The 15,971-nt window shown below is 46.9% G+C and overlaps 1 protein-coding gene across 1 annotated transcript in view; it reads left to right on the top strand.

Annotated features, from left to right (window-relative positions):
* The first annotated feature begins 769 nt into the window (after positions 1-769).
* ZBTB33 (zinc finger and BTB domain containing 33) overlaps positions 770-15,971 on the top strand; it is a 41,656-nt gene continuing 26,454 nt past the window's right edge. Inside the window, exon 1 of the mRNA XM_030209302.1 lies at positions 770-942. The gene's annotated coding sequence lies outside the window, so the exon portion shown is untranslated. The remainder of the gene's footprint in view (positions 943-15,971) is intronic.

Here is a 15,971-nt window from a genome sequence, read left to right as displayed (position 1 = left end):
CACCACCTTCTCAAGTCAGCTGCTACTGCATAGCTAATCAAGGTCTACCTACCTCTACAGGGTCAGAGGGGTGTGAGGTGCTGCTGACATTTGGTTCATGGAGGGAGGAGGGTCTAATGAGGATGCCAGCAGGTATGTATTTTTAATGTCATCTTTCCAGTCAGTTCACGAGCCAATCAATGCTCACTCACTGACATGGTGACATTTCACAATGAGCTATGGATAATGGTGTGATTTTAATGTGACAGGAATGTAACTCCTAACGCATGGCTTTCGCATCAGCACTTATAAGCTATTCCACAGATGAGGTTGTTGAGCATGCACCCAGTAAAAGTCAAAGTTCCTGAGATTTAAAGAAGGAAGCAGTGCTAGTCTAACAAAACTGAAAAAAAAAAAAAAAAGAAAATAGCATGATGCCTTTTTTTTAAATTGTACTAAATACCTTTTTGATTAACTTTTGAAGGCCAAAACGGATATTGTCCTGAGCTAAGGAAAAAGGCTGTTGCCTTTGAAACCTAGTAAAAAAAATGTATGAAGTTAGTCCATTAAAAGAAGACATCATGTTATTTTATTACGGGTTATATTTTTGTGCATAAACTTTACAAACGAGCCTGCCACTTCAGCGCGCACGCACGCACGCAACACGTCCAGAGCCCAAAGGCGTGTGCGTGCGCGTTCCCGAAGAAGATCATCGAGTCTCAAGACTGGTAAGATACTGGGGGGGGGAGGGCATTAAACCTTTGGGGGAGGGCCTTGCCGCGCACGCGCCCGGAGAGAGCACCACGCCTGGCCGGAGGCAATCTGCGCTGCGCCCCCTGCTGGATGCAGGCGCAACGTGACTGAGGCAGAGCGAACCGGAGCGGCAGGAGGCGGCGCTGGCTTCAGCTTCTCTCGTTGTCTGCTGAAACCGAGGCGGAGAGTAGGGGGAGCGCAGGAAAAGAGGTAAAGCGCGCCCCCCCCCCTAAGGTCTGGCGTCACCCCACCCGGGCCGATGGCCTCCGCGTGCTCCTGAGTCCCGGCAGGGAATAGTTGGTCGCCTGAAATGAACCAGGAAGCGCCAGCTCCCTCCCCCTTTCTCCTGCCTTTCCTTTGTGTTTCCTGGGTGCCGGGCAGGGCCCCCCTCCTCCTCCTCCCCCGCCGGAACGGTCCCGCTCTTCCCCCCCTCCCCCTTGGACGCGGTCGTTTCGCTCTCCCTGGCCCGTTTCCGCTGAGCTGCAGCCTGGGCCTCAGGTGTGGGGAGGGGGGGAGGCGGCGGTCGTGCATTGTTTAACAGCTGCCGGCGCAGGCTTCGCCGCGGCGACTAGGCCCCAGGCGCAGGGAGGCCCCGGGGGAGGGGGGCACACGCGGCTGGGGCGTTTTATGCTGCGGTGGGGGCGGGGTCGGAGGGTTTTAACTGCATTTCTGTAATTGTTTTCTGTTTGTGGAGTGTGGTGCTTTCGGTTCTCTGGAGGCTGCTCTCAGGCCACACGGCGCCCTGGGAATCCCACACCTTCAGCTAGGCTGGAAGTCTCGCCTGGGGCCGGTGCTCCATTAGTACCAGCTTGGGTTTTTATTTCTCCTCGCCTTGCTTTGCCTGGAGGGCGGATAGAGAGAACCTGCCATCTTGGGGGGGAGGGGAGGGGAGGGGGGGGGGGTAGACCATTTAATCAAAACTTATTAGCACTCTTTCTGTTAATTTGCGCTTTCACTCAGTGGAATTGTCCATGATGACACCCCCTTCCTCCAGTCCCAGTTTCATTTAGTCTATTTTAAGCTAGTGCCTCAGTTCCCGCAGTTACGATCGTGGGCAGTTTGACTTTGAGCCCTAGACAGCCCCTTCCCCATCTCCTGGCCTTCTCAGCAGCAGCAGTAACCAGCATTTATTACACTGAAAGGGATCTGACCTGCTGCAAAGGCCTAGGCAGTATTTTAAAAGAATGATGCACAGCATTGATATATGGGATGTAGACTTTTTTTTTCCAATAAAATTAACTTTTGAATAAAGGGTATTAGATCGGAGAGGGTAAACGTGATAGCAGCATCAAAGACTGATGGGACTAAAAGAGTGACAGACTTAAAGAAGGCACATGGGTAATTTTGGATGATACAATGGAAAAAATAGTGAATAAAATTGTTACATTCTTTATAAACTGAAATGACTTAATTGAATTAATTCACTTGTAGAATTCTCAAATCAGGACGATTTTGCAATCTGTGATTCTGAGTCAAATTGATTACTGCAACATCATTCTCTTGGGTCTGCCTGAGACAATTATGCCAAATTCAAATTATTCAGATTGCAGCTGCAAAGCTGATTTCGAGAGGGAGTTCTAATGATTAGGCTATCCTATTGAGCTACACTGGCAGCTGGTAAAGGCTAGAATACATTTTAAATTATTGATGTTTGTTTTTAAAATTCTACATGGATTAGCCCCAGAATACCTTCAAGATAAAATCTGTCTTTATTCGCCTTTAGGATGTTGTATTCTGTGTACAAAGTTAAATCATACATTTCTTCAGTGTCAACTTGCAAGGAATCAAGTACTAGCCAAAGATCTCTGATTGGTAGGGGTTCCAGCTTTATGGAACAAACTTGTTACTACGGTTACGTGTTAATTGTATGCTGCCCACTTTCTGCCTCCCTCTCGTGCATCCCCTCTCCTGCTGTTCTTGGTCTGGTATCTCTCCCTCCCCTCCTGGACTGTCCACAGCTCGCTCTCTCTTGCCCCCCCCCCACCGTGCCTTTTGAAATGCAAGCAAGCCTTCGGCCCTGCAGCAGCAGCCAATACTCAAAGGCAACCTGCACTGGGCCTTTCCTTCTGACCCATCCCGCCTCTTCTGATGCAACTTCCTGTTTTCAGAAGGGCAAGATGGGTCAGAGGGAAAGGCCCAGTGCAGGCAGTAGGCAGCCTTTGAGTACGGCTGGTGCTGCCGTGCCAAAGACTTGTATTTTCAAAAGGTATACCAGGTTAGAAACATAAGGGCAGATAAAGACCAGAAGGCCCATCCAGTCTGCCCTTCCTCTGCAATTACTAACTCCTCCTTTTCCGAAGGGATCCCATGTGCTTGTCCCATGCTTTCTTAAATTTTGACACAGGCCTCACCTCCACGACCTCCATCGGGAGGCCATTCTATGCTTCCACCACCCATTCTATAAAAGAATATTTTCTTAGATTCCTCCTAACCTATTTCCTCTTATTTTCATCCTATGCTCTCTCATTCCAGCATTTTCCTTCATTTGAAAAAGGCTCACCTCCTGTACATTATCGCCACTGAGGTATTTAAATATCTCCATCATATCGCCTCACTTCCAGTGTATACATGTTGAGATTTGCAAGCCTGTCCCTATATATTTTATGGCAGAGACCTCTTACCAATTTTGTAGCCAACTTCTGGACCGAAGCTATCCTATCTTTCTGTAGGTGCAGTCTCCAGAATTGCACACAGTTCTCCAAATGGGGTCTTGCCAGAGACTTATAGAAGGGCACCTGTTTATTTTTTTTTTCCTGCTGTTCATTTCTCTCCGTATGCATACAAGCATCCTTTTAGCTTTGTCTCCTTTTCTACCTGCTTGGCCACCATCAGACACAATGACCCCCAAGTCCGCTCTTTTGTACTCAGAATCACTTCACCCCCTGTACTGTACCATTTGGATTCTTGTAACCTAAATGCATGACCTTGCACTTCTTAGCATTAAATCTTAGTCCAGTTTTCGACCATTCTTCAAGCTTCGCTAGATCCTTCCTCATGCCGTCCACACCCTCAGGGTGTCCACCCTATATTACAGAGCTTGGTATCATCCGCAAAGAGACAAACCTTACCGACAATCCTTCTATGATATCACTCACAAAGATGTTAAAAGGGCCAACCCCAGCAGTAAACCATTGATAACATCCTCTTCCTCAGAGCCAGCTCCATTTACCACTACCCTCTGTGTTTTCCCATTTAACCAAATTTTAACCAAGTCAGTCATGTTAGGTCCCATACCAAGGGCATTCAGTTTATTTATCAGAAGATGCCCCTCCCACATCCAACTGTTTGGGAAATCAAGCAGATTCGTCTGTCACTACCTGCCTTGGGTCCTGCAGTCTGTTCGATTTGAGAAACCTCATGATCCTCCGCTTTAGAAGCATTTCCATTAGTTTACTCACCACTGAGGTCAGACTGACAGGTCTGTAATTCCCAACATCCTCCTTACTTAACCAGGGTGGGACCAGGCTGCTGGCATCTGCATTTAAAAAGGAGATAGAGTAGCTTTTAAACTAGAAACAGGGGGAGGGGGGGAGGCCAACAGTCGTTCAAAAGTGCATGGTTCGGGATAAGGTATCTTTCAAAGATATCACCAAAACAGGGAAGATAGGGTATCCTGACAGTGAGGTTGCAAAAGAGACCGTAGTAGATCAGGAGGCATATTTTCAAAGCACTTAGCCTTCCAAAGTTCCATAGGTTTCTATGGAACTTTGGAAGGCTAAGTGCTTTGAAAATATGCCTCCAGGTGTCCTTAAATAAAAATAAAAATCAAACAAAAGATTGCAAATTAATACTGTCAAGTAATAAGCATGATGTAAATAGGAACAACAAACATAGTTTGAAATGTCTATATGCGAATGCCAGGAACCTAAGAAATAAGATGGGAGAGTTAGAATATATTGCACTAAATGAAAACTTAGATATAATAGGCATCTCTGAGACCTAGTGGAAGGAGGATAACCAGTGGGACACTGTCATACCGGGGTACAAATTATATCATAGTGATAGGGTGGATAGAATAGGTGGAGGGGGTAGCATTGTATATTAACAAGAGCCTTGAATAAAAAAAAAAAGAAAATTCTGCAGGAAACAAAACACTGCTTGGAATCACTGTGGATTGAAATTCCATGTGTAAAGGGGAAAAGGATAGTGATAGGAGTGTACTTCTGTCCACCTGGCCAGGATGAAGAGACAGATTCAGAAATGTTAAAGGAAATTAGGGATGCAAACAAACTGGGCAACACAATAATAATGGGTGATTTCAATTACCCTGATATTGACTGAGTAAATGTAACATTTGGGCACGCTAGGGAGGTAAAGTTCCTTGATGAAATCAAGCACTGCTTTATGGAGCAGCTGGTACAGGAGCCGACGAGAGAAGGAAAAATTCTAGACCTAGTCTTTAGCGGAGCGCATGATCTAGTGCAAGAGGTAATGATGCTGGGGCCGCTTGATAACAGTGATCGTAATATGATCGGATTTGATATTAGCTTTGAAGTAAGTATACATAGGAAATCAAATACATTAGTGTTTAACTTTAAAAAAGGAGACTATGATAAAATGAGAAGAATGATGAAAAAAAAACTTAGAGGAGTGGCTGTGAGGGTCAAACATTTACATCAGGCATGGATGCTGTTCATAAACACCATCCTGGAAACCCAGGCCAAATATATTCCGCATATTAAAAAAGGAGGACGGAAGACCAAACGACAGCTGGCATGGTTAAAAAGTGAGGTGAAGGAAACTAAGAGGGACTTCGAAAAAAAGATTGCGTCAAATTTTTTTTTTTTTTAGGTATATTAAAAGCAGGAAGCTGGCAAAAGAATCGGTTGGACCACTAGATGACTGAGGAGTAAAAGGGGCGATCAGGGACGACAAAGCCGTAGTGCAGAGATTAAATGAATCCTTTGCTTTGGTCTTCACTGAGGAAGATATTGGGTGGAATACCAGTGCCGGAAATGGTATTCGAAGCTGACGAGTCGGAGAAACTTAATGAATTCTCTGTAAACATGCAGGATGTAATGGGGCAGTTCTACAAACTGAAGAGTAGCAAATCTTCTGGACCGGATGGTATTCATCCCAGAGTACTGATAGAACTGAAAAATGAGCTTGCGGAGCTATTGTTAGTAATACGTAATTTATCCTTAAAATCGAGCGTGGTACCGGAAGATTGGAGGGTGGCCAATGTAACGCCGATTTTTAAAAAAGGTTCCAGAGGAGATCCGAGAAATTATAGACCGTTGAGTCTGACGTCGGTGCCTGGCAAAATGGTAGAGACTATTATTAAGAACAAAATTACAGAGCATATTCAAAAGCATGGATTAATGAGACAAAGACAACATGGATTTAGTGGTGGGAAACTTTGCCTCACCGATCTACTAGATTTCTTTGAAGGGGTGAATAAACGTGGATAAAGGTGAGCCGGTTGATATTTGTGTATCTGGATTTTCAGAAGGCGTTTGACAAAGTACATCATGACAGACTCCAGAGGAAACTGGAGAGTCATGGGATAGGAGGTAGTGTTCTATTGTAGATTAAAAATTGGTTAACAGAGAGTAGGGTTAAATGGTTAGTATTCTCAATGGAGAAGGTTAGTGGGGTTCCCCAGGGTCTGTTCTTGGACCGCTGCTTTTTAACATATTTATAAATGACCTGGAGATGGGAGTAACAAGTGAGGTAATTAAATTTGCTGATGACACAAAGTTATTCAAAGTCGTTAAATCGCGGGAGGATTGTGAAAAATTAAAAGAGGACCTTACGAGACCGGGAGACTGGGTGTCTAAATGGCAGATGACGTTTAATGTGAGCAAGTGCAAAGTGATGCATGTGGGAAAGAGGAACCCGAATTATAGCTACGTCATTCAAGGTTCCATGTTAGGAGTCATGGACCAAGAAAGGGATCTAGGTGTCGTCGTTGATGATACGTTAAAACCCTCTGCTCAGTGTGCTGCTGTGGCTAAGAAAGCAAATAGGTATTATTAGGAAAGGAACGGAAAACAAAAATGAGGACATTTTATCCATGGTGCGACCGCACCTCGAATATTGTGTTCCATTCTGGTTGCCGCATCTCAAAAAAGATAGTGGAATTAGAAAAGGTGCAGAGAAGGGTGACGAAAATGATAAAGGGGATTGGACGACTTCCCTATGAGGAAAGGCTAAAGCAGCTAGGGCTCTTTAGCTTGGAAAAAAGGCGGCTGAGGGGAGATATGATAGAGGTTTTTAAAATAATGAGTGGAGTTGAACGGGTAGATGTGAAGCGTCTGTTTACGCTTTCCAAAAATATTAGGACTAGGGGGCATGCGATGAAGCTACAATGTAGTAAATTTAAAACGAATCTGAGAATTTTTCTTCACTCAACGTGTAATTAAACTTTTGAATTCGTTACCAGAGAATGTGGTAAAGGCGGTTAGTTTAGCGGAGCACTAAAGACAGACCTGTTCAGAAGAGCATACCCCACCGACCCAACATAAAAATTCCTGGTCAGTTGCGACACAATGTAACCAAAGACCGTAACGGACATTACCTGACTCTTCTTCTCCCTTTCCCTCTCTAAGTTCCCCCCCCCCCCCCAAGCTGTAACTACCATACATGTACCTCATTCTACCACAATATCACTTTGTATTAATTCATACCATGTATTTGTTCAGACCGGAATCGGTTAACGCCGTTAACTGTTATATGTAAGCCACATTGAGCCTGCAGAAAGTTGGGAAAATGTGGGATACAAATGTAACAAAGAACAAATTATAAGGTTTGGACGGCTTCGTAAAGGAAAAGTCCATAGACCAAATATGGACTTGGGGGAAATCCACTATTTCTGAGATAAGCAGTATAAAATGTTTTGTACTTTTTTGGGACCTTGCCAGGTATTTGTGACCTGGATTGGCCACTGTTGGGAACAGGATGCTGGGCTTGATGGACCTTTGGTCTTTCCCAGTATGGCAATACTTAAGTACTTATATACTTAAGTTGTGCAGAGGGACCACATCCGCCCCTCTCCAGACTTCTGGGACCACTCCAGACTCTAAGGAAGCATTGAAGGGGTCAGGCAGCGGAGCCACCAGAGCATCTTCGAGTTCCTTGAGGACCCTTGGATGTATCCCATCAGACCCCATCACTGTCCACTTGTAGTTTAGCTGGCTCCTCACGAACACAGTCTTCAGAGAATCGGTCCTGGTCTACTATACATCCATCCTCCTTAGCATATGTTTTCTGAGGTTCTATCCCCCGGCCTTTCATCTGTGAACACAGAACAGAAATAATTGTTGAGCAGTTCAGCTTTATCCTTTATTGGCTTCTACATATTCCTCCCCCTTAGCTTTGAGCCTTACAATTCTATTATGACACTTCCTCCTGTCACATATCTGTCTTGTCTCTCAATTTTACTGTATCGGCTGTCTTTTCCTCCGTTTGCCTCGTCGCTTTACTGACAGCTTTTCCAGCTTCTCTTAGATTTTCTAGATATTTTTTGCCTGTCTTCCTCTTTCTGAATCCTCTGGTAATGGATGAAGGCTAATCGTCTTTCCCTTACCTTTTCAGCTACTACATTTGAGAACCAGAGCGTCCTTCTTTTCCTCTTATTTTTATGTGATTTTCTAACATAAAGGTTTGTTGCCTTTAAAATAGCACCTTTCAGTTTTGTCTACTGCTGTTCTACCTCCTTTAGCTGTTCCCATCCAACTAACTCTTACTTGAGAAATTCCCTCATCTCCGCAAAGTTAAAAAAAAAAAAAATCTAGGACCTTCAGTCTTAAATAAGCCCTCTTCTCCTTTGTCTTAATATTAAACCACACCATTCTGTGATTACTCGATGCCAAATGATCTCCCACCGTAACTTCAGAAACATTGTCCCTATTTGTAAGCACTAGGTCAAGAGTATCTCCAACCCTCGTTGGTTCTGTTATCGACTGCTGAAATAATTCTTCCTGAGATAATCCAAGATCCCTTTACTTCTAGATTACCCAGTGGCTGGGACACCCCAGTTGATGTCTGGCATATTAAAATCACCTAACAGTAGTATTTCCCCCTTTCCTAGTTATTTTGTGGATATCTTCAGTTAAGTCTGTCCATTTCTTCCGCCTGAGAAGGTGATCTGTTTGCAGTTAACCCCACAGTGCTTCTTCCTTACCTATATGTCTGCAGTTCTGTCACCTGAATATTATTCTTAACATATAACGCCACTTCTCCACCCTTTTTCCTTACCCTGACCTTCCTGAATAGATTATAGCTAGGTATAACTATATCGCAGTCATGGTCTTTTGTGAGCCACTTTATATCCAAGTTGTCTTCTATCATTTGAGCTTCTAGATTTAGAAATTTGTTTCCCATACTACGGGCATTGGTATACAAGGTTCTCCAGATGTTACTCTTTTTTTTTTTTTTCCCCTTTTCTGTAAGGGTACTTAGTGTCTTATTTTCCTGAGGGTTATTAATGACTTTGGGACTTTTGTCACCCAATCCGCAGAGAATCTAGTTTAAAGCCCTCTTTAATACTTTGGCCACTGTTGCTGAAGACACTTTGTCACTTCCTCGTAAGGTGGACACCACTCAGTAGCTCTTGGAAAATCATCCCATGGTCAAGGAAACCGAAGAGCTCTCATTGGCACCGTCCACGCAGCCACACATTTAGCTCCAGGATGCGAACTTTCCTCATTCGGCTTTTACCTTCAACAGGAAGGATCGATGAAAACACCACTTTTGCAGCTAGATACTTCACCTTCTGACCCAGAGCCATGAAGTCACGTTTGATATGTTCAGTAGGATACCTAGCAGTATCATTTGTGCCAACATGTATGAGCAGCATAGTTTAGTGGTCTGTAGTCTTGATGAGTAAGCAATTTTTCCACTACATCTCAAATTTTGGCATCAGGCAGATTGGTGGGGGGGACTTGATAGAGAGCCAGGTCTGGGAGGGGAGAGGAGATGCTGGATTTTGAGGGGGGAAGGGAATCGAGAGAGAACGATGGCCAGGGTCAAAAGGGAAGAGAGAGATACTGGACTATGGGGGAAGGGAGAAATAGGGAGAGATGATGAACTGTGAGGGAAAAAAGGATGGCAAGAGAGAGAGAATGGACCTGGGTTGGAGGGAAGGAAGGAAAAGAGATAGGTGTTGGACCCAGGGTAGGAGAGAGGGACGAGAGAGAAAGATAATGGACCTGAGGTGGAGAAAAGGAAGAAAGAGAGGTGTTGGACTTGGGGGGGGGGGGGAGGACTAGGAGAGAGAGAGATAATGAAACTGGGTGTAGAGGAGAGAGAGTTGGATTTGTAGGGAAAGGAAGATATTGGGACTTTAATCAGTGGCGGTGTCACTGGGAGGAGGGGGGGTGCTTGAAGACTTGGGCCCAGGCTGCCTCCAGAGCTTCAGTATCTGTTCAATGGCTGGTGGGGTAGCTGAAGCTCCTCAGCTGAAGAAATCCAGTGCCTGAGTCACCCCTTCCTCTTTGAACTGCCTCAGGAGCGAGGAAGTCAGCTGCATGCCTGTAGCCACAGACGCTTGCACTCAAGCATGCTCAGTTCGTGAATGAGCTGAGCTTGCTCGGGATGTGCCGACATCAACAGTTGGAGGAACCCATTGACTTCCTCACTCCTGAGGCAGTACAAGGAGGAAAGGGGTGGCTTTGGCATTGGATTTCTTCGACTGTCTGGGCTTCGGCATAACCACCAGCAAAGGTATGATACCTAATCTGCGGGGGGGAGAGGAAGTGTGTCCCCTCCTTCCTCCCCTCCCAATGAACTGCTGACTATGCCCCACCTTTAATTGTGATTAAAAGTTTTAAGCAAAATGCAGCCCTACTTGTTACCACACTTTTAGGAGAATTATCTTTTCAAACAATATTTGACAGACACTTAGATTTAAGATGGAAAGTTTTAGTTATAAGTATTAGGTGAAATGCATACTATTACAAGAGATGCTTTCTCTCTGACTTTTACTGGATTTGTGATCCACCTTGAGCCATATTGGTAAAGTGGAATAGAAGTGTCAAGATTAGATGTTTAAAAAAAGAATGAATATATAGTAGAAATCTCCTAAAAGGACATGTATGATAGGCTGTACTCAAAGGGTTCAGTTGGTTTGCACTTCCAGAATGAATGACAAATTGGGTAATAAGAAGCACGTGTACCATGGAGGAGTGGTGGACTTTGGTCCTGGGGAACTGGGTTCGATTCCCACTGCAGGCACAGGCAGCTCCTTGTGACTCAGGGCAAGTCACTTAACCCTCCATTGCCCCAGGTACAATAAGTACCTGTATATAATATGTAAGCTGCATTGAACCTGCTATGAGTGGGAAAGCGCGGGGTACAAATGTAAGAAAAATAAAAAATATAGAACTGATGGGCTGATGATCAAAGGCAAACGGTGCTAGAGGCCATCAGTGCTGGACTAGTGCCCGCATGTGCCATCGCCCTATGATCAGAGCTGGAGAGCATGTGTAACAACGAGCTTGCTGGCCATGAGCACAAGTATCATGCAAATGCATGCTTAACAGGGCATTAGGTATTCCTCCCTCGTGTTCAGCGCAGCATTCCAAACACTGGTACTGCTCCCAAGGCAGCGTTAGGGTTTGTAGAGCATTGGGGAGGAATGGGGAGCTCTGTCCAGCATGCATTTGCATACTTACAGTCCCCCCCTCCCAAAACAAAACGGTCTGGGGGGGGGGGTCTGGTTGGTCCCCCAGTCCCATTGAAAACAGTTTCCCTGGTGGCCTAGTGCCCCCCCCCCCCCAAAGCTCTCCAGTAGGAGGGCGTAAAATTCCTCATCCTGTGAGCACTGCCTTCAAAATGGCAGCGCCCTACCCAGTGCTTCCTGGGATGTGCCAGGTGGGGCTCCAATACCATATAAGGGAGAAACTCCTTTATATGGTACCCAAGTCCCACCCAGTGCATCATGCCACCATTTTGAAGGCGACACTCCTTCACAAAGCTACAGGGGGGTACTAGGCCACCAGGGTGGATGGGGTGGTGGCCACTGGACCACCACGGAAACTGTTTTGCATGGGGGAAGGCTGGAGGTCCACTGGATACGTTTGGACGTGAGGGAGGGGTGGAGGTCCACTGGACCTCCAGCCCCTTTTATTACTCTGTTTGACAGGTTGGGCTTTCATTTTTTGACAGTCCATACCTGTCAAACAACTGAGGGAAGATTGTATTTTGGGCGCATTCTCTGGCACAATCATCCCGCGGAAGTACCCCAATGATCATAGCTAATAGTGCGCCTAAATTTGCATGCTATTAGCTCTGATCACTGGGGCTTTATTTTCCCACGCTGTTCTGGCACTAATTATACAGTGACGTTTGGAACGGCATGGGGTTTTTGATCATCTGCCTATGAGGGCCCTAAGCATAAAGCTTACTATGCTTGCAATGTTTGCTTTAGACTGGTTGTAGCTGGTCTAAAGCTAGCAATTATTTAGCATCTAAAGCACAAATGGGTTCTGCATGGCTTTAACCATTTAGTACACAAGTATTGCCATACTGGGAAAGACCAAAGGTCCATCAAGCCCAACATCCTGTTTCCAACAGTGGCCTATCCAGGTCATAAATACCTGGCAAGATCCCAAAAAAGTACAAAACATTCTATACTGCTTATCCCAGAAATAGTGGATTTTCCACAAGTCCATTTAATAATGGTCTATGGACTTTTTCGTTAGGAAACTGTCCAAACTTTTTTAAAACTCCGCTAAGCTAACCACCTTTACCACATTCTCTGGCAAGAAATTCCAGAGTTTAATTACACGTTGAGTGAAGAAAAATTTTCTCCAATTCGTTTTAAATTTACTACATTGTAGCTTCATCGCATGCCCCCTAGTCCTAATATTTTTGGAAAGCGTAAACAGACGCTTCACATCTACCCGTTCAACTCCACTCATTATTTTATAGACCTCTATCATACCTCCCCTCAGCCACCTTTTCTCCAAGCTGAAGAGCCCTGGCCGCTTTAGCCTTTCCTCATAGGGAAGTCGTTCCATCCCCTTTATCATTTTCGTCGCCCTTCTCTGCACCTTTTCTAATTCCACTATATTTTTTTATGATGCGGCAACCAGAATTGAACACAATATTCAAGGTGCGGTCGTACCATGGAGCGATACAAAGGCATTATAATATCCTCATTCCTTGTCATCAAGCAGATGAAGCCATTACGTATGGTTATGTCCATCAACCAGCAGGGGAGATAGAGAGCACTCAAACTTTCACAGTGCCCTCTTGGCCAGCTAGCTCCACTGCCTCTTCAGTATTCTCTATCTCCCCTAGCAGGGTGGCTGCAGCTTGTTCGAGCTCCAGAAAAATCTGCCGGGAGGTAGTTCCTGGCTTGCCAGTTGTTAACCGGGGTGTTGGAGGCTATAGCAGCTTCACTTTAAAGGCACATAGGTTAGCCCTTTCCCTGCCTTACCCATACCTCTGTGGATGTGGACATATTGCCTTGCTTTCCCTGTCCTTTCCCACCAACAGTGGATGCAGGCATATAGGTTCGCCCTTTCCCTGCCTTTCCCACTCATCTGAGCCTCCGGAGTCTTCAATACCTCTGCTTTCCTCACAGCTTAAAAAGAAAAAAAAGTCGCGTCGCGTTTTTAAACGCAGAGACGCTGGAACAGAGGTTTTTGACCTGATTTTCTGCAGGATCGTAGTTGTACACTAGATCCTTTGAGGTAAGAGTGTTTTCCAACTCCTCCGGGGTGGGTCCGCGATCGGGGCGATTTTGGCGCGAAACCACCATTTTGGATTTTACCGCCATTTTTCAGCGATGGCTGCGGACAATGTAAAGCGCTGTTCCACTTGTGGCAAGCGCAAATCAGCAGCAGGGCTCTGTAAATCGTGCTGTACTGGCGTAGGAGCCGGCCCGAGCATGGCGAGCGATGTTTCTTCCCGCTCTGAGCTGGCAGCGGGCGCAATTTTGCTTACACCGCATGGCGCGGCTTCCGTGGACACGGAGAGACCTGAGCCGGGTGGGGCACCTCGAGATGAGGTTATTTCAGGAGTGGCTAGCACTGGACAGGATTTGGGTGCCCAGGGTGAGATTTTCTCCCCGGATTTTGTGCTTTTGCTGCATAAAGCATACATGATTAAAAGAGCCCTTCCTCAAGGGTCGCCTGAGGCTCCTCTGATTGCCCCCCCCCCCCCCCCTCCCCGATGGATTCTGGCCTGGGACTGCCCAGTGAGGCTTTTTTTTCCCGGATGCTTGGCCTAAGGGTTAATTCCCCTTCAGATTGTGGTGCACTTTTCCCCCCCCCCCGTGGTCGGGGTATGAGGATTCGGAGAACTCTGACAGACGTTCTTGGTCTGAGGAACCAGAGTCAGGTGCGGATTTACAACAGGATCTGGATGATCCCTCCGCGGTGAGGATTTTCCACCGTGATGAGCTGCCAGCGCTTATTTCAGATACCCTGCAGGCCCTCTCGATTGAAGATCCTGACAGTGGCATGGCCTCCTCGGGTAATCCCAGGATGGCTGGTACCAAGAAAGCTGCTCGGGCCTTCCCTTTGCATGACTCCATCCTAGAGCTTGTTTCGGCTCAGTGGGCTGACCCCGAGGGACCTTTGAGAGTTTCCAGGGCTATGGGGCAGTTATACCCTTTGCGTGAGGGACATATGGCTCGTTTTCAAATGCCTACAGTGGATGCCCTAGTCACTGCGGTGAGAAAGAGAACTACCCTCCCTGTTGAAGGAGGTGTTGCCCTGAAGGACGTTCAAGACCGTAGGCTGGAAACAGCGTTGAAACGGTCCTTTGAAATTGCAGGTCTCACTGTTTGGGCGTCTGCATGCAGCTGTTATGCTGTTAGAGCCTGCCTAGCTTGGCTGCAACAGGCAGTGGCTCAGCCCGGAGATGGAGCGGAGCCCTTCTTGGATGTGGCTCCGCGGATGGAGGTGGCCTTGTCCTTTCTGGCTGATGCCCTTTATGACCTTGTCAGAGCTTCGGCTAAACAAATGGCAGTAGCAGTGGCGGCTCGCCGTCGTCTGTGGCTACGACACTGGGCAGCGGACATGGCCTCTATGCAAAGGTTGGTGAAGTTGCCTGGGTGATCCAAAACCCCAGCGCTTGCCCGAAGATAGGCAGAGGCCTTCCTCTAAGGGCCAGGCGGTCCACTCCTCGTACAGACCTTGCTTCCGTGAAGCTAGAAGGTACCGCCCGGGGCGTTCTGCTGGGTTCACTTCACGTGCCCGTGGTCAGCAGAGGAACTCCTTTCGCTCGGATAAGCGTTCCGCAGCCGGTGGCTCAAGACCAGGAGTTCAGGGGCGACCCTCTCAATGATTGTGCGCCGGCCCTCTCCTCGATGCCTGTCATCGGAGGACGGCTTTCCCTCTTTGTCGAGGAGTGGGCCAAGATTTCCTCAGATCAGTGGGTTCTGGACCTGATCAGAGATGGATACAGAATAGAATTCAACGCCCCAGTAAGAGACGTGTTTGTGGAGTCCCGATGTGGTTCTGCCGTCAAACGGGCGGCGGTGGAGGAGACTTTACAAGGTCTGATTCAGTTAGGGGCAGTGACCTCGGTGCCTCCCGCCGAGCAAGGCTGCAGCCGATACTCCATCTACTTTGTGGTGCCGCGAAAAGGTGGGTCCTTTCGCCCTATTCTGGACTTAAAAGAAGTGAACAAGTCCCTGAGAGTGCGGCATTTCCACATGGAATCCCTGCGCTCCGTCATTGCGGCGGTTCAGCCAGGAGAGTTTCTCACGTCTCTAGACCTGAAAGAAGCTTACTTGCACATACCGATTTGGCCCCCGCACCAGAAGTTTCTGAGGTTTGCGGTGTTGGGAAAACATTTCCAGTTCAGGGCCTTGCCTTTTGGCCTCACTACAGCTCCCCGAACCTTTTCGAAGGTAATGGTGGTAGTAGCTGCTTTTCTCAGGCGAGAAGGTATCAGGGTTCACCCGTACCTAGACGACTGGCTCATCAGAGCAGACTCTGCAACAGAGAGCTTACAAGCTACAGCCAGAGTGGTCTCAGTACTGCAGTCTGTAGGCTGGGTCGTCAATATGGCCAAAAGTCACCTGTCCCCTTCTCAATCTCTAGAATTTTTGGGGGCCAGGTTCGACACAGTCTCGGGCTATGTGTTCCTACCCGAGCTAAGGCGGTGCAAGCTTCAGAATCAGGTCCGTCTGCTCCTGAGGATGCCCCGCCCACGAGCTTGGGACATTGTCCAGCTGCTGGAATCGATGACAGCCACGATGGAAGTGGTACCCTGGGCGAGAGCACACCTGAGACCTCTATAGTATTCCCTACTCCGGAGATGGTCTCCTATTTCTCAGG

The sequence above is a fragment of the Microcaecilia unicolor genome, chromosome 7 (genome assembly GCF_901765095.1).
Source record: "Microcaecilia unicolor chromosome 7, aMicUni1.1, whole genome shotgun sequence".
Lineage (NCBI taxonomy): Eukaryota > Metazoa > Chordata > Amphibia > Gymnophiona > Siphonopidae > Microcaecilia > Microcaecilia unicolor.
The sequence above is the reverse complement of the archived record's forward strand: the minus strand, read 5'-3'. Positions and strand labels throughout refer to the sequence as shown.